This window comes from Hypanus sabinus, chromosome 5 (assembly GCF_030144855.1).
Source record: "Hypanus sabinus isolate sHypSab1 chromosome 5, sHypSab1.hap1, whole genome shotgun sequence".
NCBI classification, from domain to species: Eukaryota; Metazoa; Chordata; class Chondrichthyes; order Myliobatiformes; family Dasyatidae; genus Hypanus; species Hypanus sabinus.
The window spans coordinates 1,000,515-1,026,495 of NC_082710.1; positions in this window are offsets into that span (position 1 = coordinate 1,000,515).

A 25,981-nucleotide genomic window follows, 5' to 3' on the forward strand; every position below is an offset into this window, starting at 1 on the left:
TCGAAGGAATTTAATTACTATTGATTGTTGCTTATCTTCTCTGCTTCAGATAGGCCTCGGGACGATCGCAGGATGCACCCTCTCAATTTCCAGCTCCATAGTCGAGGGAAGCTCCAGCGCGTCCTGCAGCAACTTTCCTACAAACTCTGTCATAGAAAAACCCTCCGCTCCTTCGGGAATGTTTTATATCCTGATATTTTTCTGCTGTGATCTTCCCTCCAGGTTAAGCAGTTTACCCTCTTGTTGATTTAATATTTTTATCATCTTACTTAGTATCCGTTCCATGTTTTGCATGCGATCTTCCACCTTCTCAATTCGAGTCTCTGCCACCGCTATTTTTTGATTGACGTGAGCGAGCTCTGACTTAATATCATGTAGCTGCTGTTTTATATCTTTCTGGAACTCCCTTATCTCTTTCAAAATTTCAATCATATTTGCCGCTTTGCCTGAATGAGGCCCAGCGTCAGCTTTGCTAGCAGGCGGTCGGGTAGGAGAGCCGCTCGTTGCACTCCTCTCGGCCGCAGGCTCTGCAGTGTCATTTTTTTTATTTCTGTTCTTTTTCCCCATTCTTGCCCCTCTTTTCAGTTCAAATATTTTTCGAAAAATACTATATTTGATGGGTTAACGGGCAAAATATGCGTTTTTCCGGAGGAGCTTTTGACTTAAGCTGCCATTCTCGACGATAACGTCACTGGAACCGGGATCTAAGTTTCATGGTTCTTTTACTGGAAGAATCCGAACTTTTACATACACATATATAGATCCATATGTGCCTAATAGCGCATGCAACAACGTGTTACTAAAACATTAAGTAGTCTCTTATTCTAATGTACGCTGTACGGTACACACCTGATGGGACTTCCAGCATTGACAAGGTAAAGTTCCGGAATGTCGACTGTTTATTCAGCTCTGTAAGCTTCTGACTTGTTGAGTTCCTTCTGTATTTTGTGTGTGTTGCTCTGGATTTCTAGCATCTGCAGAATCTCTTGTGTTTATGGTCTTATTTGCCACATGTAATCATTGAGATGACCTTGTCTCCAGAATTCTCGATTGCAAAAAGGACAGAGATAGAAAAATTATAGATTTTGCATTGATCCATTGGCTTCCCTCTGCTGGCCAAATCAGCATGTTTTCCGGAGCTGCCTGCCGGTGAAAAAACAAGAGCACAAACAGGAACCTGAGTGTCTCCAAACCACGGCTCTCAGCAGATAGGGCTTTGAGTTTTGCTGGGTAAAGTTTGCTTATTGATAGATTTTTTAATACAGATACAGCATGGAAGCAAGCCATTGCAGCACAACAAGCCCAATTACACCCATGTAAGCTACTAACCTGCATGTCTTTGGAAAGTGGGAGGAAATCGGAGCACCCGGAGGAACCCATGCAGTCATGAGGAGAACATACAAACTCCACAGCAGGAATTGAACCTGGCTACTGGCACTTCAATAGTATTATGTTAACCTATGCTACCCATAAAGTTCACTTGTAGGGCCAGTTTCGGCAAATTATCTCCTTCGCTGTACTGGGATTGCTGACAATTGAGTTAGAGCGTACTTCATCTTTGAAGAAAGCAGATTGATGTCAGTTCCTAGGGTTGGCAGGTCCCTATTTGTCATGTGTATCAGTGAGGGGCCTCAGCAACCACATCATCGTCATTATGTGCCTAATGATGGTCCATGACAACGAATGCTCTTGGCAAATTTTTGTCATTTCCTCCTTCTGTGCAGTGTCTTTACAAGGCAGGTGACTCCAGCCATTATCAGTACTCTTCAGAGACTGTCATCCCAGTGTCAGTGGTTGCACAGCAGGATTTCAGATCAGCCTGTTCCCATGGTTTCATGTGACCTTGATTGAGGAAGGGGGGGCCTAAGAAAATGTGACACACTGCCCAAGGGTGAACTGCAGGCTAGCGGAGGGAAAGAGCACCTTAAACCTCCATTGGGAGAGAAATATCTCCATCCCACCATCCATCCAGCAACCACAGAATTCAATATAAAGAGAGCAGAGGAAGAAAAAATATCTTCAACTCAAGGGTGGCAAGTTATTGCAATCTCAAGATGCAGAAATGGAGGAATAAGGACAGAGTATTTTCTGGACCTGGGGCAAATGCAGAAATCAGAGGTGCAAAGGACTTGTGAGTCCTTGTGCAGGATTCCCTAAAGGTTAGTTTGCAGATCGAGTCTGTGGTGAGGAAGGCAAATGCAATGTCAGCATTCATCTCAAGAGGACTAGAATATAAAAGCAAGAACGTAATGTTGAAATTTTATAAAACACCCATGAGAAATCACTTGGAGTTTTGTGAGAAGTTTTGGGCCCCTTATCTTAGAAAGGACATGTTGACATTGGAGAGGGTCCAAAGGTGGTTCATGAAAATGATTCCAGGATTGAAAGGCTTGTCATATGAGGAGTGTTTGATGGCTCTGGGCCTCTACTCACTAGAATTCGGAAGAATGAGTTGTGACATCATTGAAAGATGGAATGGTGAAAGGCCTCAATAGAGTGGATGTGCAGAGGATGTTTCCTTTGGTGGGGGAATCAAGTACCAGAGGACACAGTCTCAGAATAGAGGGGCGTCCTTTTAGAATGGAGATGAGGAGGAATTTCTTTAGCCACAGAGTGATAAATTTGTGGAATTAGTGCCACAGGTGACTGTGGAGGCCAAGTCATTGTGTCTATTTAAGGCATTGGGTGATAGATTTTTGATTAGTCAGGTCACGAAGGGATACAGAAAGAAGGCAGGAGGTTGGGGCTGAGAGGGAAAATGGATCAGCCATGATGAAAAGGCAAAGCTGATTCGAAGGGCTATATAGACTAATTCTGCTCCTCTATCTTATAGTGCTATCTAAGAAAAAATGTGCTGGCATTGGAGAAGGTCCAGAAATGGCTCACAAGAATGATTTTGGTAATAAAAGAGTTAAGGTATGAGGAGTGCTTGGTGGCTCCTTTAGAAGAATGAGGAATGATCTAATTGAAATCCGTTGAATATTGAAAGGGCCAAATAGAGTAAAAATGGTGAGGATGTTTCCTATAGTGGAGGAATCTAGGACCATGGGCATTGATTCAAACCAGAGGGATATCCATTCAGAATAAAGATGAGGAGGAAATTCTTAAGCCAGAGTGTGAAACTGTGGAATTCATTGTGACAGACTGTTGTGGAGGTCAAATCACTGGATATATTTAAAGTGGAGCTTGATAGGTTCTTGATCAGTAAGGATGTGTCATCACTGATTAACTGGATCCGAAAACTCACACTTGTTCCTCAATCACACTACTTACTAGAGAAGAAGGAGAACAGCCTGGTCCCTATCACCACACTGCTGTGAAGTTCAAACAAAAAAATGCCATTTTAAAACAGAAATTGACCAGTTGTAAATAAATAATAATCAATTGAAACTTTGTGCAATTCTGAATCCAACCATTTGCAATTGAATCATGCATTAGAGGCCAATAATACTCCAGAATTAGTAATTTAGTAAGTGTTGCCTTAGAATCAGGGTTAGAGAAAAGTACAGTTCAAGAAAAGTTCAAGAAACTATTCTTTTTCAATTTTTTTATTAAGTTTCAAATTAGCAAACAGAAAAATAATGATAATGATACAAAGAGACCGGGATTACATTAACAATGATTAACATATACAAACACAGTTTCCAAGAAACAAATGTAGTTTAGCCTCCCAATCTCTTAGTAACTATCCATAAAAAGATATTTAAAAAGTTATTTTATAAAGAGAGAAAAAAACCCTAAGCTAAAAAGAACTAAACTAAAAAAGGGTCAACTTACATCATATGAAAATATTGAATAAATGGCCTCCAAGTTTATTCAAATTTAACTGAAGGGTCCATAGTACTTCTCCTAATTTTTTCCAAGTTTAAACGTGCTATTGTTTGGGAAAACCATTGAAATGTGGTAGGGCGATTGGAATCTTTCCATTTAAATAAAATGGATATTCTGGTTATTAATGTCACAAATGCAATTAAATGACAAGCTGATGAGGATAAATGACTGGAGTCTATCACCGGTAGTCCGAAAATTGCAGTAATAGGATGAAGTTGTAAATCAACACGCCAAACTACTGAAATAATATCAAAAATATCTTTCCAATATTTTCCTAGGAGAGGACTGACCAGAACATATGTGTCAAGGAAGCTACTTCAGAATTACATCTATCACAAACAGGATTTATATGGCAATAAAAATGAGCTAACTTATCCTTGGATATATGAGCCCTATGGACCACCTTAATTGTATCAAAGTGTGTCTGGCACACATTGAAGAAGTATTAACTAGTTGAAGAATTTTCTCCCATTTCTCTGTAGATAAGGATATTTGAAGTTCTCTTTCCCACTCATTCTTAATTTTATCAAAAGTACCTAAGTGTATTTTCATAACTAAATCATAAATAAATGCTATCAAACTCTTCTGATATGGATTTAAACTGAAAAATTTTTCTGTAACTTCAATTTGATGCGAAATCGGAAAGGTAACTAAAGTAGCGTTCAGAAAGTTTCTAATCTGTAATTATCTCAAAAAAGTGTGATCTAGGCAAATTATATTTGTTAGACAACTGTTCAAAAGACGTGAAACAATAATCCATGAATAAATCATGAGAACATGTTATTCCCTTTGTTTTCCATAAAAGAAAAGCATGATCAATTCTAGATGGTTGAAAGAAAAAATTAGATATAATAGAACTTGACAGGATAAGTTTATTCAATCCAAAAAATTTACGAAATTGAAACCATATTCATATTGTATGTTTAAGTATTAGATTTATCATTTGTTTATTCAATTTAGTAAGTGCAAAGGGAAGCACAGCCCCTAATATAGAAGCCAGTGAAAACCCCTGTACAGAATCCCGCTCGAGGTTCATCCATCGTGGACATTGAGTTTCATCCTGCTCTTGTGTACAAAGCATTAAGTATCGAATGTTAATTGCCCAATAATAAAATCTAAGATTTGGCAAAGCCAAACCACCTTCCGATTTTGATTTCTGTAGATATTTCTTACTTAACCTGGGATTTCTATTCTGCCATATATATGAAAAAAATTTAGAATCAATAATATCAAAAAAAGATTTAGGGATGAAAATTGATACTGCCTGAAATAGATACAGAGACTTAGGTAAAATAATCATCTTAATAGCATTAATTCGACCAATCAAAGATAAGGACATTGGGGACCATTTAGTAAACAGTCGTTTAACATGATCAATTAAGGGTAAAAAATCAATTTAAAATAGATCCTTATGCTTCTTAGTAATTTTAACACCCAAATAAATAAAATAATCAGTAACCAATCTAAATGGTGATAGTCCATAAATTGGAACTTGCATATTTAATGGGAAAAGCACACTCTTATTAAGATTTAATTTATAACCAGAAAAACTGTTAAACTGAGCAAGTAGTTACTGCAGGAATGGATTTCTCTGGGTTAGAGATATATAGTAGCAGGTCATCTGTATATAGTGATACTTTATGCATCCAATTCCCACAAATAATGCCAAATATATTGGGCGAATCATGAAGAGTGATTGCTAAGGGCTTCAGGGCAATATCAGATAATAAAAGGCTTAAAGAACAGCCCTGTCTAGTACCTTGAAAAAGCCTAAAAATGGGGGATCTCTGTTTATTGGTAAATACAGCAGCCAAATGTGTATGATATATCAATTGAATCCAAGATATAAATTTTGGGCAAAAATTAAATTTCTTAAGAACATCAAATAAATATTCCCATTCAAGTCTATCAAATGCCTTCTCGGCATCAAGCGAAATAACACATTCTGGAGTATCAGATGGAGTGTATACAATGTTCATTAACCTCCTAACATTAAAATGTGAATAATGATTTTTAATAAATCCTGCCTGATCCTCGGAGACAATTTGTGGCAATACCTTCTCTAATCTCATTGCTAATATTTTGGAAAAGATTTTACAATCCACATTCAACAAAGATATAGGTCTGGATGATGCACATTCAGTGGGATCTTTGTCTTTTTTAGGAATTAAAGAAATAGATACTTCATAAAAGGATTGTGGTTATTTACCTACAAAAAAGCATCTTTAAAAATTCTACATAATCAGGGAGAAAGTAAATCTGAAAAAATTTTTTAATATTCAGCTGTATACCTATCTGGGCCAGGTGCATTACCAGAGTTCATCAAAAAAACTGCTTTCTTTATTTCCTCTTCAGTAATGGGTGCATCTAATGCTAAACATTCATCAGCTGGTAATTTTGGAATATTCTGTTTCCTTAAAAATTCATGCATTATGGTAGGATCATCAGGAAATTCTGATTGGTATAAATTGGTATAAAATTCTTGAAAAGATTTATTAATTTCATCATGGTCAACCATAAAAATACCATCCTGTCTACGAACTTTATTAATCTTACGTTTCGCCAAAGCAGCTTTCAATTAGTGAGCCAATAATTTACCCGATTTATCACTATGTACATAAATTGACTCTTAGTTTTAAGTAATTGATTTTCAATCGGGGATGTTAATAACAAACTATGTTGCATCTGAAGTTCAACTCTCTCTTTATAAAGCTCCAAATTGGGAGCAATAGAATCTTTTTTATCAATTTATTTAATCTTATCAACCAATGTACGTATTTCACTATTAGTTCGTTTTTTTAAATCGAGCACAATATGAAATAATTTGCCCACGGATATATACTTTAAAGGTATCCCATTATATTCCACTAGAAATTTCTTCCATTGAGTTAGTTGAAAAGGAAAATGCAATCGGTTCTTTAATGAAATTAATATAATTTAAATCCTGAAGCAAAATAAAATTGAACCGCCATTGTCTAGTACTAAAAGTTACATCACTTAATTTAATTGATAATTTCAAAGGCGCATGATCGGAAATGGCAATTGCATCATACTCACAGGCAGTGACAGACGAAACTAATCGAGAATCAATAAAGAAGTAATTGATTCTAGAGTAATTATGATATACATAAGAAAAAAAAGAGAACTCTTTATCATTAGGATATAAAAACCTCCAAATTTCTAAATTTCCCGAGTCAACTGAAAAGGAATTAATAAAAGTAGCAGATTTGTTTGGAAGTACCTGATTGGGCACAGACCTATCCATCATAGGATTCAGACAACAATTAAAATCTCCGCCCATTATTAACACATATTCATTTAAATTGGGAAGGGATACAAATAAATGCTAAAGAATTCAGGATAGTCAGTATTTGGTGCATAAACATTAACCAAAACTACTTTTTGGTTATAAAGTAAACCAGTAATTAATAGAAATCTACCATATGGGTATGAGATTCTATCATAATGAACAAATGAGATCGAAGTGGCTATAAAATTGGAAATGCCTTTCACTTTGGTCAATGAGCTTGAATGAAACTGTTGACTTTTCCAAAACCTAAAAGAACATTGATTATCCTCCCTCCTCACATGAGTCTCCTGCGCAAAAATAATCTGAGCATTCAATCTATGAAAAACTTTAAAGATCTTCTTCCATTTAATTGGATGATTCAAACCATTCGTGTTCCATGAAACACAAGTTAATAATATTATCCATTTTCCTTAAATAAACCATATGGTATGCAAAGGGTTAACCAAGCTGCATAGGAGACTCATGAACCAGGAAAAGGAAAAAAGTTTAAAGAGGAACCAGAAGTTATGACAATACAGACATTTTTGTAGTTTCAAGACAGCCCAAATGAAAAATACTGAATTAAAAAAAAAACCCTGCCCCTCCCACAAAGCCACAAAACCTGGCCACTAGGTAGCTAGGAGACTATCTAAGAACCACCCAACTCCCATCTCTCTTGATGGCAAGTCTCCAAATTTTAAAGAAAGAAAACACCACCCATAGCCAAACTATGAAAGAATGCCAAACACAAGCTAAGTGAAAAAACAACCTTTTGTAGACCATTTTAAAAAACAAGGACTTAAAAAATAAACAGAGTACAATATTCATAATAATTAATCACCGTCAAAGTCTTAATAATTTTCTAAAATGGACAATTAAAAATAAAAAAAGTAAAATAATAAAGGAATAGGAAGTGAACTTTAATATAAAACAGACAGAAGCCAAAACAAAGTATCCGAAACCTCAGCCCAAGGGCAAGGCTCCACGAACTTAAAATATCCGAATCTATAAGCTGATTATTAACTAATAAACTTGGTATATACAAATGTAAAGAAATAGAAAATTGATTAAACATCCAAGCTCAAGCAATGTTCTTTGAGAATTTGTTTTGCGCCGTGCACTGAGTTAAACCATTTAAATGATTTATCAGGTAAAGACCACTCTTAAGCGGGCAGGATGCAGCAAAGCCAGTTGAAGATTCCTTTGATATAATTCCAACATCACCATTTTAAAATTCAATCTTTCTTGCATTACCTCGAGACCATAATCTTCAACCAAACAAAACTTAAGATTTTGATGTTCAATAATTCCTTTACAATGAGCAATTCCAATTAAGTGCTTCTTAGTACTCACATAATGAAATCAAAGAATTACATGATGGGGTTTTAACTCTTTTGATGGTTTTGGCTTTAACGATCTATGCACACGATCAAGTACCGGAGGAGAGGTAAAAACCTCTGAACCAAAGACTTCCATTAAGAATTGAGAGAAAAATTCACTAAGGTCCCCGCTCTCAACATCTTTACTGAGTCCTATTATTCACAAATCCTGTCTGCAACTACAACTCTCCAAATCAATAATCTTGGCTTTATACTGCTCCAATGTACGAGTAGTCAAATTTAATTTCTTTTCAAAAGAATTCATTCTGGAATCTCTCTGTTTCCCAGCTTCAGTAAGCTCGGAAATTTGCCGTTGTTGTTTCTCGTTCTCTTTTTCAAGTGCTTTCAGTTTACCTTTGTTCTCCTTCAACATTACTTCCAATGCAGCAAATCTTTTGTCAAGTTTTTCATCCAATAAATTCGAAATAGCCTGTAAAGTAAGTTGAGGCTGTGTAGGCTGACCTTCTTTCTTCCCGTTTCCATTACCGGTTTCCTTGCCTTTGGCTAATGCCTTTCTTGCTCAGGGAGTCATCTATGTCGATTAAACTTCAGAATTCAAACATATAAAGATGATAAAGACACTTTGATATATATAATAAAAGGGAGATTAGGACATTGAAAAATGACCAAAGCAGAGCCAAATATGTGACCTACTCCATCTAGCACCACCAACAGAGTCCATCCCAAGGCATTCTACAAGTATGTGAAGAGCAAGAGCATAAGATGCCAGAGAATAGGACCAATCAAGTGTGACAGTGGAAAAGTTTGTACAAAACTGGAGGAGATAGCAGAGGTACATAATGAATAATTCGCTGTAGAAAAAGATCTTGGCAATCGCAGAGATGACTTACAGTGGGTTGAAAAGCTTGGGCATATATTTATATTGAGAAAGAGGATGTGCTGGAGCTTTTAGAAAACATGAAGTTGAATAAGTCACCGGGACCGGACAAGATGCACCCCAGGCTTCTATGGGAGGTGAGGGAGGAGTTTGCTGAGCCTCTGGTAATGATCTTTGCATCATCAATGAGGACAGGAGAGGTTCTGGAGGATTGGAGGGTTGCAGATGTTGTTCCCTTATTCAAGGAAGGGAGTAGAGATAGCCCAGGGGATTATAGACCAATGAGTCTTACATCAGTGGTTGGTAAGTTGATGGAAATGATCTTGAGAGGCAAGATTTATGAATATTTGGAGACGTATAATATGTTTAGGAATAGTCAGCATAGCTTTGTCATGCCTTACGAGCCTGATTGAATTTTTTGAGGATGTGACTAAACACATTGATAAGGTAGAGTAGCAGATATAGTGTATATGGATTTCAGCAAGGCCTTTGATAAGGTTTATGCAAGGCTTATTGAGAAAGTAAGGAGGCTTGGGATCCAAGGGGACATTGCTTTGTAGATCCAAAATTGGCTTGTCCACAGAAGGCGAAGAGTGGTTGTAGATGGGTCATATTCTGCATGGAAGTCAGTCACCAGTGGTGTGCCTCAGGGTTCTGTTCTGGGACACCTTCTCTTCATGATTTTTATAAATGACCTGGATGAGGAAGTGGAGGGATGCGTTAGTAAATTTGCTGATGACACAAAGATTGGAGGTGTTGTGGATAGTGTGGAGGGCTGTCAGAGGTTACAGCGGGATGTTGATAGGATGCAAAACTGGATTGAGAAGTGGCAGATGTAGTTCAACACAGTTAAGTGTGAGGTGGTTCATTTTGGTAGGTCAAATATGATGACAGAGTATAGTATTAATGGTAAGACTCTTGGCAGTGTGGAGGTTCAGAGGGATCTTGGGATACGAGTCCATAGGACACTCAAAGCTGCTGCGCAGGTTGTCTCTGTGATTAAAAAGGCGTACGGTGCATTGGCCTTCAGCAACAGTGGAATTGAGTTTAAGAGCTGAGAGGAAATGTTACAGATATATAGGACCCTGGTCAGAACCCACTTGGAATACTGTGCTCAATTCTGTTTGCCTCACTACAGGAAGGATGTGGAAACCATAGAAAGGGTGGAGAGGAGATTTACAAAGGGTGTTGCCTAGATTGGAGAGCATGCCTTATGAGAATAGGTTGAGTGAACATGGCCATTTCTCCTTGAAGCGACGGAGGATGAGAGGTGACCTGATAGAGTTGTATAAGATGATGAGAGGCATTGATCATGTGGATAGTCAGTGGCTTTTTCCCAGGGCTGAAATGGCTGCCACGATAGTGCACAGTTTTAAGGTGCTTGGAAATAGGTACAGAGGAGATGTCAGGGGTAAGTTTTTCTACCTAGAGAGTGGTGAGTGCATGGAATGGGCTGCCGGTGATGGTGGTGGAGGTGGATACGATAGGGTCTTTTAAGAGACTCTTGGATCGGTACATGGAGTTTAGAAAAAAAATATAGGGCTATGGGTAACCCTGGGTAATTTCTAAAGTAAGTACATGTTTGGCACAGCATTGTGGGCCAAAGGGCCTTTATTACGCTGTAGTTTTTCTATGTTTCTAAAAGGGGAAAGCTCCGCGGGAACTTGGCTATAACCAGCACACCAGTAGTGAGTTGGAGAGCTGGGAAGGTTCAGGCATAAAAGGGAGACACTGCCTAGTGAAGTGCTCATCGATGGAGTGCTCTGAGGCAGAGTGGTAGGGCTTTGGTTCATTTGGGCTTTGGCGAGGTAAGTAGGTAGGTGGACTTCATTTTTTTCTCGCATTTTTTTGGAGGAATAGAGAGCATGTCTGTAGGGTTAGTACTTTGCTCCAGGTGTCAGATGTGGGAATCCTAGTAATTTTGCAGTCTTCCAGATAGACACGTCTGCACCAAGTACACTGTGATGTAGCTTCTGAGAGACTATGTTAGGGATCTGGAGCTGCAGCTTGTGACCTACAGCTTATAAGGGAAGGTGAGCAGGAGATAGATAGGAGCTACAAGAAGTTAGTCACCCCAAGGGTGCAGGGGTTAGACAAGTGGGTGATAGTCAGGGAAAGGAAGGGAAGAGCTCAAATAGTAGCAAACACTCCTCTGGCCATCCTGCTCAGTAATCACAATCTCGTTTTGGATGCTGTTGAGCGGGTGACCTGACAGAGGACGACCACGGTGATCGGGTCTCTGTCACTGAGCCTGGTTCTGTGATGCAGAAGGGAAAAAGGAAGATGAGGAATGCAGTGGTCATAGGGGATACGATAGTGAGGGGAACAGACAGGACGCTCTTGATAGAGATACCCACATGGTGTGTTGCCTCCCAGGTGCCAGGGTACAGGGTGTCTCGGAAAGGTATTCTGAAGGGAGAGGGTGAGAAGCCCGAAGTCTTGGTACACATTGGTACCAATGACATAGGTAGAAAAAGGGAGGAGGTCCTGAAGAGAGAATTCGGAGAGTTGGGTAGGAAGCTGAAAAGCAGGACCTCCAGAGTAGTAATCTCAGGATTGCTCCCTTTGCCACGTACTAACGAGTGTAGAAATAGCATGATCTGGCATATTAATTCGTTGCTGAGAGGCTGGTGTAGGGAGCAGGGCTTTGGGTTCCGATATATGTCAATGACTTGGACTATGCGATTAATGGATATGTGGCTAAATTTGCCGATGATACAAAGATAAGTAGAGAAGTTGGTAGTGTTGAGGAAACAGAGATCCTGGAGAGAGACTTAGATAGTTTAGGGGAATGGACAATGAAATGGCAAATGAAATACAATGTTGGAAAGTGTATGGCCATGCACTTTGGTGGAAGAAATAAATGGGCAGACTACTATTTAGATGGGGAAAGAATTCAAATCATAGAGATGCATAAGATACCAAAAGATTAAGCTCCAGGTTGAGTTGGTGGTGAAGAAGGCGAATGCGATGTTGGCATTCATTTTTAGAGATATAGAATATAAGAGCAGGGATGTGATGTTGAGGGTCTATAAGGCACTCACAAGCATACTTGGAGTATTGTGTGCAGTTTTGGACTCCTTATTTTAGAAAGGATATACTGACATTGGAGAGGGTTCAGAGAAGATTCACAAGAATGATTCCAGGAATGAAAGGGTTACCGTATGAGAAACGTCTGGCTGCTCTTGGGCTGTATTCCCCGGAGTTCAGGAGAATGAGGGGGGAATCTCATAGAAACATTCCGAATGTTAAAAGGCCTGAACAGACTGGATATGGAAAAGTTACTTCCCATGGTAAGGGAGTCCAGGACGAGAGCATGACTTCAGGATTGAAGGAGGACCAGTTAGAACAGAGATACAGAGAAATTACTTTAGTCAGAGGGTGGTAAATCTGTAGAATTTGTTGCCACAAGCGGCTGTGGAGGCCGAGTCATTGGAGGTGTTTAAGGCAGAGATTGATAAGTTCTTGATTAGCCAGGGCATCAAAGGGTATGGGGAGAAAGAGGGGAGTGGGGATGACTGGAAGAATTGGATCAACCCATGATTGAATGGCAGAATAGACTTGATAGGACAAATGGCTTACTTCTGTTCCTATATCTTATGGTCTTACTACAATTTACAGTTTTTATTATCTATTTCAATGTACTGCTGCCATATAATAAACAAATTTCATAACATATGCCAGTACCTGATTCTGTTTCTGATACCATTAGGTTCTTGAATCAGAGGGACTAACTTCACTCACCCCATCTCTGAACTGTTCCCACAACCTATGGATTCACTTTTAAGGGCAGAGAGTGGTGAGTGCATGGAATGGGCTGCCATTGGTGGTGGTGGAGGCGGAAAAGATAGGTTCTTTTAAGAGACACCTGGGTAGGTACTTGGTGCTTAGAAAAATAGAGAGCTATGGGTAAGCCTAGGTAGGTCTATGGTAAGGACATGTTCGGCACTGCTTTGTGGGCCAAAGGGCTGATATTGTGTTGTTGGTTTTCTATTTTTCTATTTTCTATGTGTAACCCTCAGAGTCAGCCAGCACGTTTTTGTCTAGGGGAAAACAACTTCTGGCCCCGCCAAACTGAGAAGTCTCATTTGTGTGGATGCTGCATGATGTGTTGCCCAGTTACCAATCCACACCACAAAATATCAGACAGTACACCATGCGCAAGTAAATGATTGAACTTTATAAATCTTAATCTGGATAGAGGGTTAGTAAAGAAAATAAAATAAAAAGGGCCCATTTTAAGAAAACAGTCTATTGCATATTGTTGGAGCTCACTATTCATTTTTTCCCATCGACCTCCAAGTTTAGCTGGCCCTCAGATCGTCACTCCTCAGTTCACTCTGTCCGGTGGTCTTCTGACCCTCTCCATTCACGTCCTCTCTGTCCATCACTCCCCAATGAAAGACTGCGAAAATCTCTCTTCCAGACTCACAAGAAAGAACAACATTTCTCCCATTGGATAACACGCATTCCAAAGCCCCGTTATCTCTAGTCATAATCCAAACATTGCTTCTACAGAGAAACCATTACATTAGCAATGAAACATTACAGAGAGGCCATTACATTAGCCTTAGCAGTGAAACCTTACAGCGTGTTACACTCTCCCCCCCCCACCGAATTTAGTCATGTCCTCATGACGGTGAGATAACTTGCCAACCCTTCCTGCAAAACACAAAGCCCAGTCCAGGTGCAAAAGCAGTGACACAGCTCCCCAACACAGTAGGGATCACACTCTGTTCCCCTGGGGCCTACGTAGGCCAGCCTATCTGGGAGTCCCCTAATTCTCTGATACCTCCACACCCTCTGATCTAGCTCAATAGGAGAAGGGCCAGGAGTCTCTTCCTTAATCAACGGGGAGTTAGCAAAAGGCAGCATGAACCACAGAACCCAAGGAACAAGCACAGAGTGCTCACAGTCTGGGGTCTTGGCCAAGTAGTAACTGCCCCTATCTTCACTGTCAATTTTCCCCCTTTTTCCTATAGTTTCTGACCGGTTTGTCTCAAAGGGACACTGGACATTACAGTCACCCGGAACAGATGCGCCAGAACCACCCCCCTCGAGGTCTTCCAGAGCTCCACTAAGAGGGCCTCACCCTCAAGCACTTTAGGAAATTTGGGGGTCCCCATTACTCTTGTTACCTCCCCGGGCCAGACCATCAGTGGCTTCGACTGGGTGAACCACATAGCCCCTCGTTTAAATTCGGTATCAGGCCCAATGCAGCCACACATTTCCTCAAAAGCAGCTTGAAACACCGGGTGCACAGACAATGTCCCCAGAAAGCTCTCCCCAACTTTCTCCTTGCAGACCCCCATAAGCCTCCTCAGAAACGATAGGACTCTGTCTCTGAAGTCTCCGCCCCCTGCTACAGGAAACTCAGCTTGTGACTCAGGCCACTCGGCTATCTTCTCCTCCTCCCTGACAGTATGGCCCCGCCTCACCTGGGGCACCAATAGATGCTGGCAGTCCCACCACCATTACGTCAGTGCTAGTCTGAACTAAAACAAGTTCTGAGCCTGCCATTTTATCCAAACTCCGCACTAAAATTTCAACTTTGCCAACAGCTTTAACCGTATTCAAAAATGGAATTAACAATTCATCCAGGGTACAAACATCCACCCACTCGACACACACGCATTAGTTACCAGTAACCCCACGGAGGCGCACCAGCGTGTTACATACGTTTTATCTCACTGTGCTCAGTGGTGGAGACAACTTTACCCATGATGGACTGAAAAAAGGAGCAGGATATTTTTTTAAATGGTAAAAAACTGCAGCACACTGCTGTGCAGAGAGACTTGGGAGTGTTTGTGCAAATAATATTAGGCATTCAATAGTCTCGAGAGATCATGGATCAGCACCTTGGAAAGTTTCCAGGGTGCAGGTCTGGGCAAGGTTGTATGGGAGACTGGCAGTTGCCCATGATGCAAGTCTCCCCTCTCCACGCCACCGATGTTGTCCAAGGGCCGATACAACTTGGCACCAGTGTCATCACAGAGCAATGTGTGGTTAAGTGCCTTGCTCAAGGACACAACACGTTGCCTTAGCTGAGGCTTGAACTAGTGACCTTCAGATCACTAGACCAATGCATTAACCACATGGCCATGTGTTTGTGCATGAATCACAGAAGGCTGGTTTGCAGGTGCAGCCGGCCAACAAGAAGGCAAATGGAATGTTGGCCTTCATTGCTAGAGGGATTGAATTTAATTGCAGGGAGGTTATGCTGCAACTGTACAGGGTACTGGTGAGGCCTGTTATGAGTGATGAACAGACCTGATGGACAATGGGGTACAGAGTTAACCATCCCCCCCTGAAAAACATGAACTGTTACTTTTGCTATGATGACCATGAGAGAGAGATAAAGCCCAGACAAGAACATTTGCTACAGATAAGAGGGGAAAGAGACTGTTGATGTTACTGTATTATGACTTCTGCAAGGGTTATTTATCTTCTACTATTTTGCTCATAAACATTCCTCAGTGGACTGAAGGAGTGGCCTTATTTGATGGACACAGTCATTCAGGAGTGATGGATAGCTGAGACCCTGTGAGTAGGGATAAAAAGACAGGTCTGGAGAGACACTCTCCAGACACGCCAGTGGACACTAATTGAGTGTTGGAACCCACAAGAAAGGTGGGGGCTTCGGAGACCAAACCAGGAGATCAGTCAGCAAAGCTCACAGTGTTAAAGCAGGGCCGCTGGGGACTTGTGTGTGTGTCCACTCATGCCAGTGATGAGTCCACTACAGAATAATGGCCTAGCAGAAGGACGGACAGGTCATAACTGAATGACCACACCGATACGACGGATTAAGAAAGCAAAGGAAGGTTTGCCTGACTGTAGCTGTTACATCGCGCTCTCTCTCTCTCTCTCCAACGATTACAATACAACAACCATAACTACATCAGCACTCATGAACTGAACTGAACTTTATACTTTTCTATGACAATTTATTTACCCTTAGACATCGATAGATCTTGTTTATTATTGCTTATTATTATTATTCCTAAACTTTTAGGTTTATTACTGCTAACTTGTTTTATATGTATATTTGCATTATTGATATGGTTTTGCTTATTTTTATTAATAAACACCTTTAGTTTGGTACCACCAGACTCCAATGGATTCTTCTTTCTCTGCTGGTTAAACACCCAGTTACGGGGTACGTAACAAATTGGGGCCTCGTCTTGAGATTTGATTACCAAATTAGGGGACCAGTGAATTGGGATAAAAGTCCCTTATCTGATCTGGTTGTGAGATTAACCAGATGGGAAACCAGCAGAGATGGATGTTGTTAAGTTTTTAAAAGACCCGACTGCGGGGGCATTAGAGGTTACCAGGAAGGCTAAATTGGTGAATGTTGTGAAATGATTAGATCTCCCAGAGGTGAAATCGTCAATGAGAAAAGAGGATATACAGAGAGAAATAGCTATGCATTATGTATCCAAGGGTGTGTTCACACCAGATGTATTGGACCTGTTCCCTGAGAGGAAACCAGCCGAGGGGGAGGTTCAGTTAGAGATGGAAAAATTAAGGTTGGCTGAGGAAAAGAAGAAGAGGCAGCATGAACTTCGGGTAAGGCAGCTGGAAGCAAAGGAAAGAAGAAAGGAGGAGAGAGGAGGAAGAAAGGAAAGCTGAAAGAGGAAGCTGAAAGGCAGATGGAGGAAAGGGAGAAAGAGAGGCAGCATGCGCTGGAAGTAGAGAGGTTAAAGGTACAGCAGGGAAGAGACTGGGTGGCAGACCCAAATGAGGGGTTCAAGATTAGTCGGGAGATCCAGTTGGTACCTCCATTCGAGGAGATGTATGTCGATAAGTTCTTCCTCCATTTTGAGAAAGTGGCTGTGAATCAGAACTGGCCTGAGAGAAAATGGGCTGTTCTGGTACAGAGCGTACTTAGGGGGAAGGCTCAGCATGCGTAGTCGGCATTGTCTATGGATGAGTCTAAGGATTATGAGGAAGTAAAAAGGGCTGTACTGAGGAGTTATGAGTTGGTGCCAGAGGCATACCAGCAGAAGTTCCGGAACTTGAGAAAGCTGTGGAACCACACATATTTAGAGTTTGCCCGTGAGATGCAAATATATTGTGAGCGTTGGTGCACCTCAAAAGGAGTCTGCTGGGTTAGCAGACGAGGTTGTTTTAACCCGCAGGGTTGAGTTTACTCTGAAGGGGAGTTGCCCAGAGAGTAACTGGGAGGATCAGGGGAACTTAGAATTTGAAAAGGGGACTGGTATTGAAAGCCTGGAAGAGGTAGATGTCCCGTTTGCTTGTGTTCAGGATGTGAAGGGTATGGATGCACAGGGCACTGTACCTAGTATTGAAACTCAGCAAAAGTCTGAGGTATCTGATTTAGTTGAAAAGGAATGCAGTCCTTTTGGGTCAGATGGACTTGGTACCAGTGGAAAGTGAGAATTTTCAGTTGTTTGTGTTAGAAGGTGTGTTAAAAGTTAATGATGAAATGAAAGCTGGTGATGTGAATATTATTGAAGGAGAAGGGAAAGGTGTTGTTCCTAAATTGAATAAAGAAAATTTAAAGTCTGAATTGGTTTTAGAAGGATTGACAAAAGGGAAGGGACTGTTAACTGAACAATGGCTTGTTAACAAGGTGCCTGTGAATCAATTACAGTTTGTTTGGAAATTCAAAGATAAACAACTTGCCGATGTTATTCAAGTATGTGATTTGGAGAGGCAGAAATTGAAATGTTGTTTTGACCAAGAGGGATCATCTGCCGCCGTTAAACTGAAAACAAATGGAATGAAAGATCCTGAATATAAAATTAATGACTTGCTTAAAATTAACGAATTGTGTGGCAGTTCAGCAAATGGGTTTAGTTTGGAAAACATTGGTGATAAGATAACTCCTGTGAAATGAGTCTGTGAAGGCCTATTCCACACTGGTGAGCAAGCTAACCGCGTGAGAGTTAAATGGAAAAGGGACAAAGGCTGACCAAATGCCACCTTGAATAACAGGATCTGGTTCTGAGGGAATTTGACAAAGCATGTGAAAGATAAAAACACCATGGAAGATTGACTGTTTGAACATTAAGTTTAAAAGTAAAATAGAGATTAGTATTTGCACAAACTTTTGTAATGTACTACATTATAATCACACCTGTATTGGTCCACACTTTGTAATAGACACCTAATCTAAGAACACAAACCCTTTAGTATTTTGTTTGCTAACAAAAAAAGTAAGTGGTTATCAAATTGGAGTCTGTTGTTACAGGAATTGATATTAAAATACAACATGTAAAGGGGAGTGATAATGTAATTGCTGATTGTTTATCTAGATGTTAACTTGAATGTGTATCTGTATTATTCTTGTAGTTAAGACAACTTCTGTATTTTGTTAAACTCTGTAATTCAGTCATGTGCTTTATTAGTTAATTTTCCCCCTGGTGAAAATTCCCAGAAGGATGGGGGTGTTAAGAGTGATGAACAGACCTGATAGACAATGGAGTACAGAGTTAACCATTCCCCTCCTGAGAACCATGAACTATTACTGTTGCTATGCTGACCATGAGAGAGAGAGAGATAAAGCCCAGGCAAGAACATTTGCTACAGATAAGAGGGGGAGAGAGACTGTTGATGTTACTGTATTATGACTTCTGCAAGGGTTATTTATCTTCTACTATTTTGCTCATAAACATTCCTCAGTGGACTGAAGGTGTGGCCTTATTTGATGGACACAGTCATTCAGGAGTGATGGATAGCTGAGACCCTGTGAGTAGGGATAAAAAGACAGGTCTGGAGAGACACTCTCCAGACACGCCAGTGGACACTGATTGAGTGTTGGAACCCACAAGAAAGGTGGGGGCTTCGGAGACCAAACCAGGAGATCAGTCAGCAAAGCTCACAGTGTTAAAGCAGGGCCGGTGGGGACTTGTGTGTGTGCCAACTCATGCCAGAGTGATGAGTCCACTACAGAAGAATGGTCTAGCAGAAGGACAGATAGGTCATAACTGAATGACCACACCGATACGACGGATTAAGAAAGCAAAGGAAGGTTTGCCTGATTGTAGCTGTTACATCTCGCTCTCTCTCTCCAACGATTACAATACAACAACCTTAACTACATCAGCACTCATGAACTGAACTGAACTTTATACTTTTCTATGACAATTTATTTACCCCTAGACATCGATAGATCTTGTTTATTATTGCTTATTATTATTATTCCTAAACTTTTAGGTTTATTACTGCTAACTTGTTTTATATGTATATTTGCATTATTGATATGGTTTTGCTTATTTTTATTAATAAACACCTTTAGTTTGGTACCACCAGACTCCAATGGATTCTTCTTTCTCTGCTGGTTAAACACCCAGTTACGGGGTACGTAACAGGCCGCACCTGGAGTACTGTGCGCAGTTCTGGTCTCCTTACTTGAGGAAGGATATACTGGTTTTGGAGGTGGTGCAGAGGAGGTTCACCAGGTTGATTCCAGAGGTGAAGGATTAGACTATGAGGGGAGATTGAGTCACCTGGGAGTGTACTTGCTGGAATTCAGAAGAATGAGAGGAAATCTTATAGAGACGTATATAATTATGAAAAGGATAGATAAGATAGAGGCAGGGAAGTTGATTCCACTAGTAGGTGAGGCTGGAACTAGGGAACATAGCCTCAAGATTCAGGGGAGTAGATTTAGGACGGAGATGAGGAGGAACTACTTTTTCCAAAGAGAGGTGAGTCTGTGGAATTTACTGCCCAATGAAGCAGTGGAGCCTACCTCTGTAAATATATTTAAGACAAGGTTGGATAGATTTTTGCATAGTAGGGGAATTAAAAGTTATGGGGAAAAGGCAGGTAGATGGAGGTCCAGTCAGCCACGATCTTACTGAATGGCAGAGCAGACTTGATGGGCCTACTACTGCTCCTATTTCTTATGTTCTTATGGGCCAAAACCACTTCCTCTTATAGAATTTTCAATTTAAGGACATAGGTGTCTTGCAACTAGTCAATAAATTTACTCTCCACCACACATCTAGAGAAGTTTGTCAAAGCTTTAGATGTTTAGAATCTTTGCAAACTTCTAAGGAACTAGAAATGCTACTGTGTTTTTTTTGTAATTGCATTTATATGCTTAGCCAAGGCCACATCCTCTGAAATGATTACACCGAGGAACTTAAAGTTGCTGACATTCTGAACCCCCGATGAGGACCTCGAGTTTCCTCCTCCTGAATTCAATAATTAGCTTCTTGGTCTTGTTGACATTGAATGAGAGATTGCAGTATTGGTGCAATTACCAACTTTGATTTGCCCAGTGACCAAACTTAAATGTGGCATTGGAACTGCGCTTAGCCACACAGTCATAACTGTAAATCACATAGAGCGGGGGTAAGCACACAGCCCTGAGGAGTACCTGTGCTGATGGAGCTTCAGGACCTACACCACCAGGTTCAGGAACAGCTATTACCTCTTAACCATCAGGCTCTTGAACCAGAGCAGATAGCCACTCAACTATACACTGAGTGGGTCCCATAACCTTGAAAGTTTTGCTTTCAAGGGCTCTTCATCTTATGTTGTCAATATTTATAGCTTATTTATTTATTGTCATTATTTTTTTCTTTTGTATTGGCAGTTTGTTGATAATAAATTTACTTTGGACTTTGAACTAATATAAATAGCCTAATTCCTCAGGGTGATTTTGGTTTCACTGCTGTAAGTCTTTACTTATTTGTGCTGAGTGCTGCTGTTTGTTGCCAGAAGATGTCAGTGTGACCTTGTTCTGCGCTCAAGAAGAAACCGGTGATTACCAGTGAAGAAGCAATGGAGCCAAATAAACATCTTCTCCTTGTAGATGTAATGGGAACCCACAGGCTGCTGCTGCAGACTAACACTAGTCAGCTCATCGCTGCGTTGTCCCATCAAGTTATGCTGATGCTGTAGATCAGTGGACAACTCACTTTTTCCCTTTTTTGTTGCTGACAGCAATCGACGCTAGGGCATGAATCTTCACACCATTTTATCAGATTGGCTAATACAATAGAGGCACCCAAAGTAGGGCAGTCCACATCAGGGGAGTGTAAAAAGAGACATTTTTTAATCAAGATGGCGATCAAGATTTTAAAGGCAGAGTTTTGAGGAAATTTCTCTGTATTGAGGAGTGATAAAACAGCAAGAGGCAGTGAATACAAAGACCATGTTCAAGATTTAAAAAGCAGAGTTTCAAGCTCATTTTCTCTGTGTTGGATAATCCACATCAGGGATGCATAAAAAGAGAAAATCTGTAGATGCTGGAAATCCAAGCAGCACCCACAAAATGCTGGAGGAACTCAGCAGGCCAGGCAGCATCTATAAAAAAAAAGAGTGCAGTATAGTCGACGTTGCAGGCCGAGACGATTCCAGTCCTGATGACTAGATGCTGCCCGGCCTGCTGAGTTCCTCCAGCATTTTGTGTGTATTGTGTGCATAAAAATAACTATTTTTTAATCAGGGTAGCGATTGAAATTTTAAAGGCAGTTTCTCTGATTTGAGGAGTGACCAATCAGCAAGAGGGATTCATTAGAAAGGGTCAATAAAATACAAGCGGCATGCCCATTTCTTTTCAGTATGCCACTTTTCAGAGTGCCTTTGACTCATCAGACTTGAGCTGTATTGAATTGAATTGACTTTATTTCTTACATCCTTCACATACATGAGGAATAAAAATCTTTACATTACGTCTCCATCTAAGTGTGTAATGTGCAATCATAGTAATTTACAATAATTTATTATAAATAGAACAGTCAATGCAATATAGAGTACACTCAAATCAATGTGAGTTCATCAGTCTGATGGCCTGGTGGAAGAAACTGTCCCGGAGCCTGTTGATCCTGGCTTTATGCTGCAATACCATTACCTGGATGGTACCAGCTGGAATAGATTGTGATTGGGGTGACTCGATTCCCCAATGATCCTACGGGCCCTTTTTACACACCTGTCTTTGTAAATGTCCTGAATCATGGGAAGTTCACAATCATAGATGCGCTGGGCTGTCTGCACCATACTCTGCAGAATCCTGTGATTGAGGGAAGTACAGTTCCCATACTAGACAGCGATGCAGCCAGTCAGGATGCTCTCATTTGTGCCTCTGGAGAAAGTTCTTGGGATTTGGGGGCCCATACCAAATCTCCTCAACTGTCTGAGGTGAAAGAGGCACTGTTGTGCCTTTTTCACCACACAGCTGGCATGTACAGACCATGTGAGGTTCTCGGTGATGTGGATGCTGAGGAACTTAAAGCTGTTAACCCTCTCAACCCCAGACCCATTGATGTCAGTAGGGTTTAGCTTGTCTCCATTCCTCCTGTAATCCACAACCAGCTCCTTTGTTTTTGCAATATTGAGGAAGAGGTTGTTTTCTTGACACCACTGTGTCAGAGAGATGACTTCTTCCCTGTAGGCCGCCTCGTTATTGTTTGAGATTAGTCCAATCAATGTAGTGGTGTTGGCAAATTTAATTAGCAGATTGGAGCTGTGGGTGGCGACAGTCATGGGTATACAGGGAGTAAAGGAGGGGAGTCAGTACACAGCCCTGAGGGGCCCCTGTATTGAGAGTAGGAGGGGTAGAGGTGAGGGAGCCCATTCTTACAACCTCCTGGTGATCTGACAGGAAGTCCAGGTTCCAGCTGCACAAGGCCGGGTCAAGGCCGAGGTCTCTGAGCTTCTTGTCGAGCCTGGATGGAACTATGGTGTTGAATGCTGAACTGTAGTCCAAGAACAGCTTCTCACATAAGCATCCTTCTTCTCCAGATGATTTCAGGCTTGAGTGAGGTAGAATGTTCTGTAAGTTACTCTCTTTCTGTTCTTATTTGCTCATTTCTCATCTGTTTGGGCATAGTACATTAGTAAGGATGGCTTCAGGGACAGTGTTTTGTACTGTGTGTGTAATGTGGGAAGTCTGGGAGACCTCCAGTTTCCAGATAAACACATTTGCATCAGGTGCTCCAAGCTGCAGCTCCTGCGAAAATATTTTAAGGAACTGGAGCTGCAGTTCAATGGCATTTGACAGATACAGGAGAATCAGAAGGTGACAGACAGGAGCTACAGGGAGGTAGTCACCCCTAGGTTGCAGGAGACAGGTAACTGGGTGACTGTCAGGAGAAGGAAGGGAAATGCAGAGTCAGTACAGAGTGCACCTTTCACCGTTCCCCTCAATAGTAAGCATGGTATATACAGTAACTTTAGATATTATTAAGGGGGGTACCTACCAGGAGGGAGGCAGGCACAGTGACCAGGTCTCTGGCACTGAGTTTGGTGCTGTGGCTTAGAAGAGCAGAGAGGTGGCTAGGACTGCAGTGTTGATGGGAGATTCTTTAGTAAGAGGAACAGAGACAAGGCTTTCTGGGCGTGATGGAATATTGCCTCCCTGGTGCCAGGATCTGGGATGTCTTGGATGGTGTCCATGGCTTTCTCAAGGACGAAGGTGAGCAGCCAGAAGTCTTGTACATGTTGACACCAATGACATAGGGAGACAAGGTGAGGAGGTCCTGAAGAGAGATTTTAGAGAGCCAGGTAGAAAACTGAGAAATAGGGGCTCCAGGTTAGGATTCTCTGGATTCTGTCTGTGTCACATGACAGTGAGGGCAATAATAGGATGATTTAGCAGGTGAATGCATGGTTGAGGAACTGGTGTGCAATTATGGATCATTAGAATCTCTTCTGGGGAAGGTATAACCTGTACAAAAGGGATAATTTACACCTGAACCCGAGGAGTCCAATATCCTTGCAGGCTTGCAGGATGAGTTGCAACATAAACGGTTGAAAAATCGAAAAGGGTGAATCCAGAACTAAAGGTGTTTGAATGTGTGCAGTGTACAGAGTAAGGTCGATAAACTTGCACTAAGTTAAAGGTTGGCAAGTATAATGTCGTAGGTATCACTAAATCGTGGCTGAGAAAAGATTATAGCTGGGAGCTTAATGTCCAAGGATACATATTGTATCGAATGGACACACAGGACAGCAGAGGGAAGGGCATTCCTCTGTTGGTAAAGAATGAAATTAAAACATTAGAAAGAAGTAACATCAGCTCAGAAGGTATGTAATCATTATGAATAGAACAAAGGAACTGCAAGGGTAAAAAGAATCCCAAACAGTTGTAAGGATGTGGTCTACAAGTTAGAATGCAAGATAGAAAATACATGCTAAAAGGAAACGTTACAATAGTCATGGGGGATTTTAAATAGTCATGGGAAAATCAGGTTAGTGCAATATTTCAAGAGGGGGAATTTCTAGAATGCTTTTTAGTGCAGATTGTGGTTGGGGCACTAGCGATCAGTTATTCTTGATTGGGTGTTGTGCAATGAATAGGAATTGATTAGAGAGATTAAGGTAAAAGAACTCAGGGTAAGATGATCATAATATGATTGAATTCACCTTAAAAATTAAGAAGGAGAAGCTAAAGTCAGATGTATTAATATTCGAGTGGAGTAAAGGAAACTATATAGAGGCTTAACAGAGGAGTTGGCCAGAATTGATCGGAAAAAATCACTGGCATGGAAGATGGGAGAGCAGCAATAGTTGGAATTTCTGGAAGCAATTCAGAAGGCATAAGATATATACATCCCAAAGAGGAGGAAGTATTCATGACACCTTCATGGCTAACAAGGGAAGTCAAAGCCAACATAAAAGCCAAAGAGAAGGCATATAATAGAGCAATAATTAGTGAGAAGTTAAAGGATTGGAAACTTTTAAATTGTAAAGGTATGACTAATGATCTTCCACATATCCCTAGATTTGGAATAGTTCTAGAAGACTGGAAATTGCAAATATCACCTTACTCTTCAAGAAAGGAGAGAAGCAGAAGAAGGAAATTATAGGCCAGTTAGTCAAACTCAGTGGCTGGGAAAATTTTGGAGACGATTGTTAAGGATATACTTTCAGTGTACTTAAAGGCACATGATAATATCAGCTGTAGTCAGCATGGTTTCCTCAAAGGAAAATCTTGCCTGACAAATCTGTTGGAATTCTTTATAGAAATAACAAGCAAGAGAGTCAAAGGAGAACCAGTTGAAGTTGAGTACTTGGATTTTCAGAAGACCTTGGATAATATCCCACCAATGAGGATGCTTAACAAGCTATGAGCCCATGGTATTACAGGAAAGATTCTGGAATTGATAAAGAAGTGACTGGATGGCACAAAGCAAAATGTGGGAATAAAGGGGGCCTTCTCATGTTGGCTGCCAGTGACTAGTGGTGTTTCACAGGGGTCTATGTTGGGACCAATTCTTTTTACATAATGTGTCAATGATTTGGATAATGGAATTGATGACTTTGTTGAAGATCAGTAGAGGGACAGGTAGATTTGAGGAATTAGAGATGCTACAGAAGGATTTGAGCAAATTAGGAGAATGGGCAAAGAAGTGGCAGATAGAATACAGTGTCGGGAAGTGTATGGTCATGCACTTTCATAACAGAAATAAAAATACAGACAATTTCCTAAATGGGGAGAAAGTTTTAAACTCTGAGGTGCAGGATTCCTATGTTGACACAAAGGTTGGAGGTGTTTTGGATAGTGTGGAGGGCTGTCAGAGGTTACAGCAGGACATTGATAGGATGTAAAACTGGGCTGAGAAGTGGCAGATGGAGTTCAACCCAGATAAGTGTGAAGTGGCTCATTTTTGTAGGTCAAATATGATGGCAGAATATAGTATTAATGTTAAGACTCTTGGC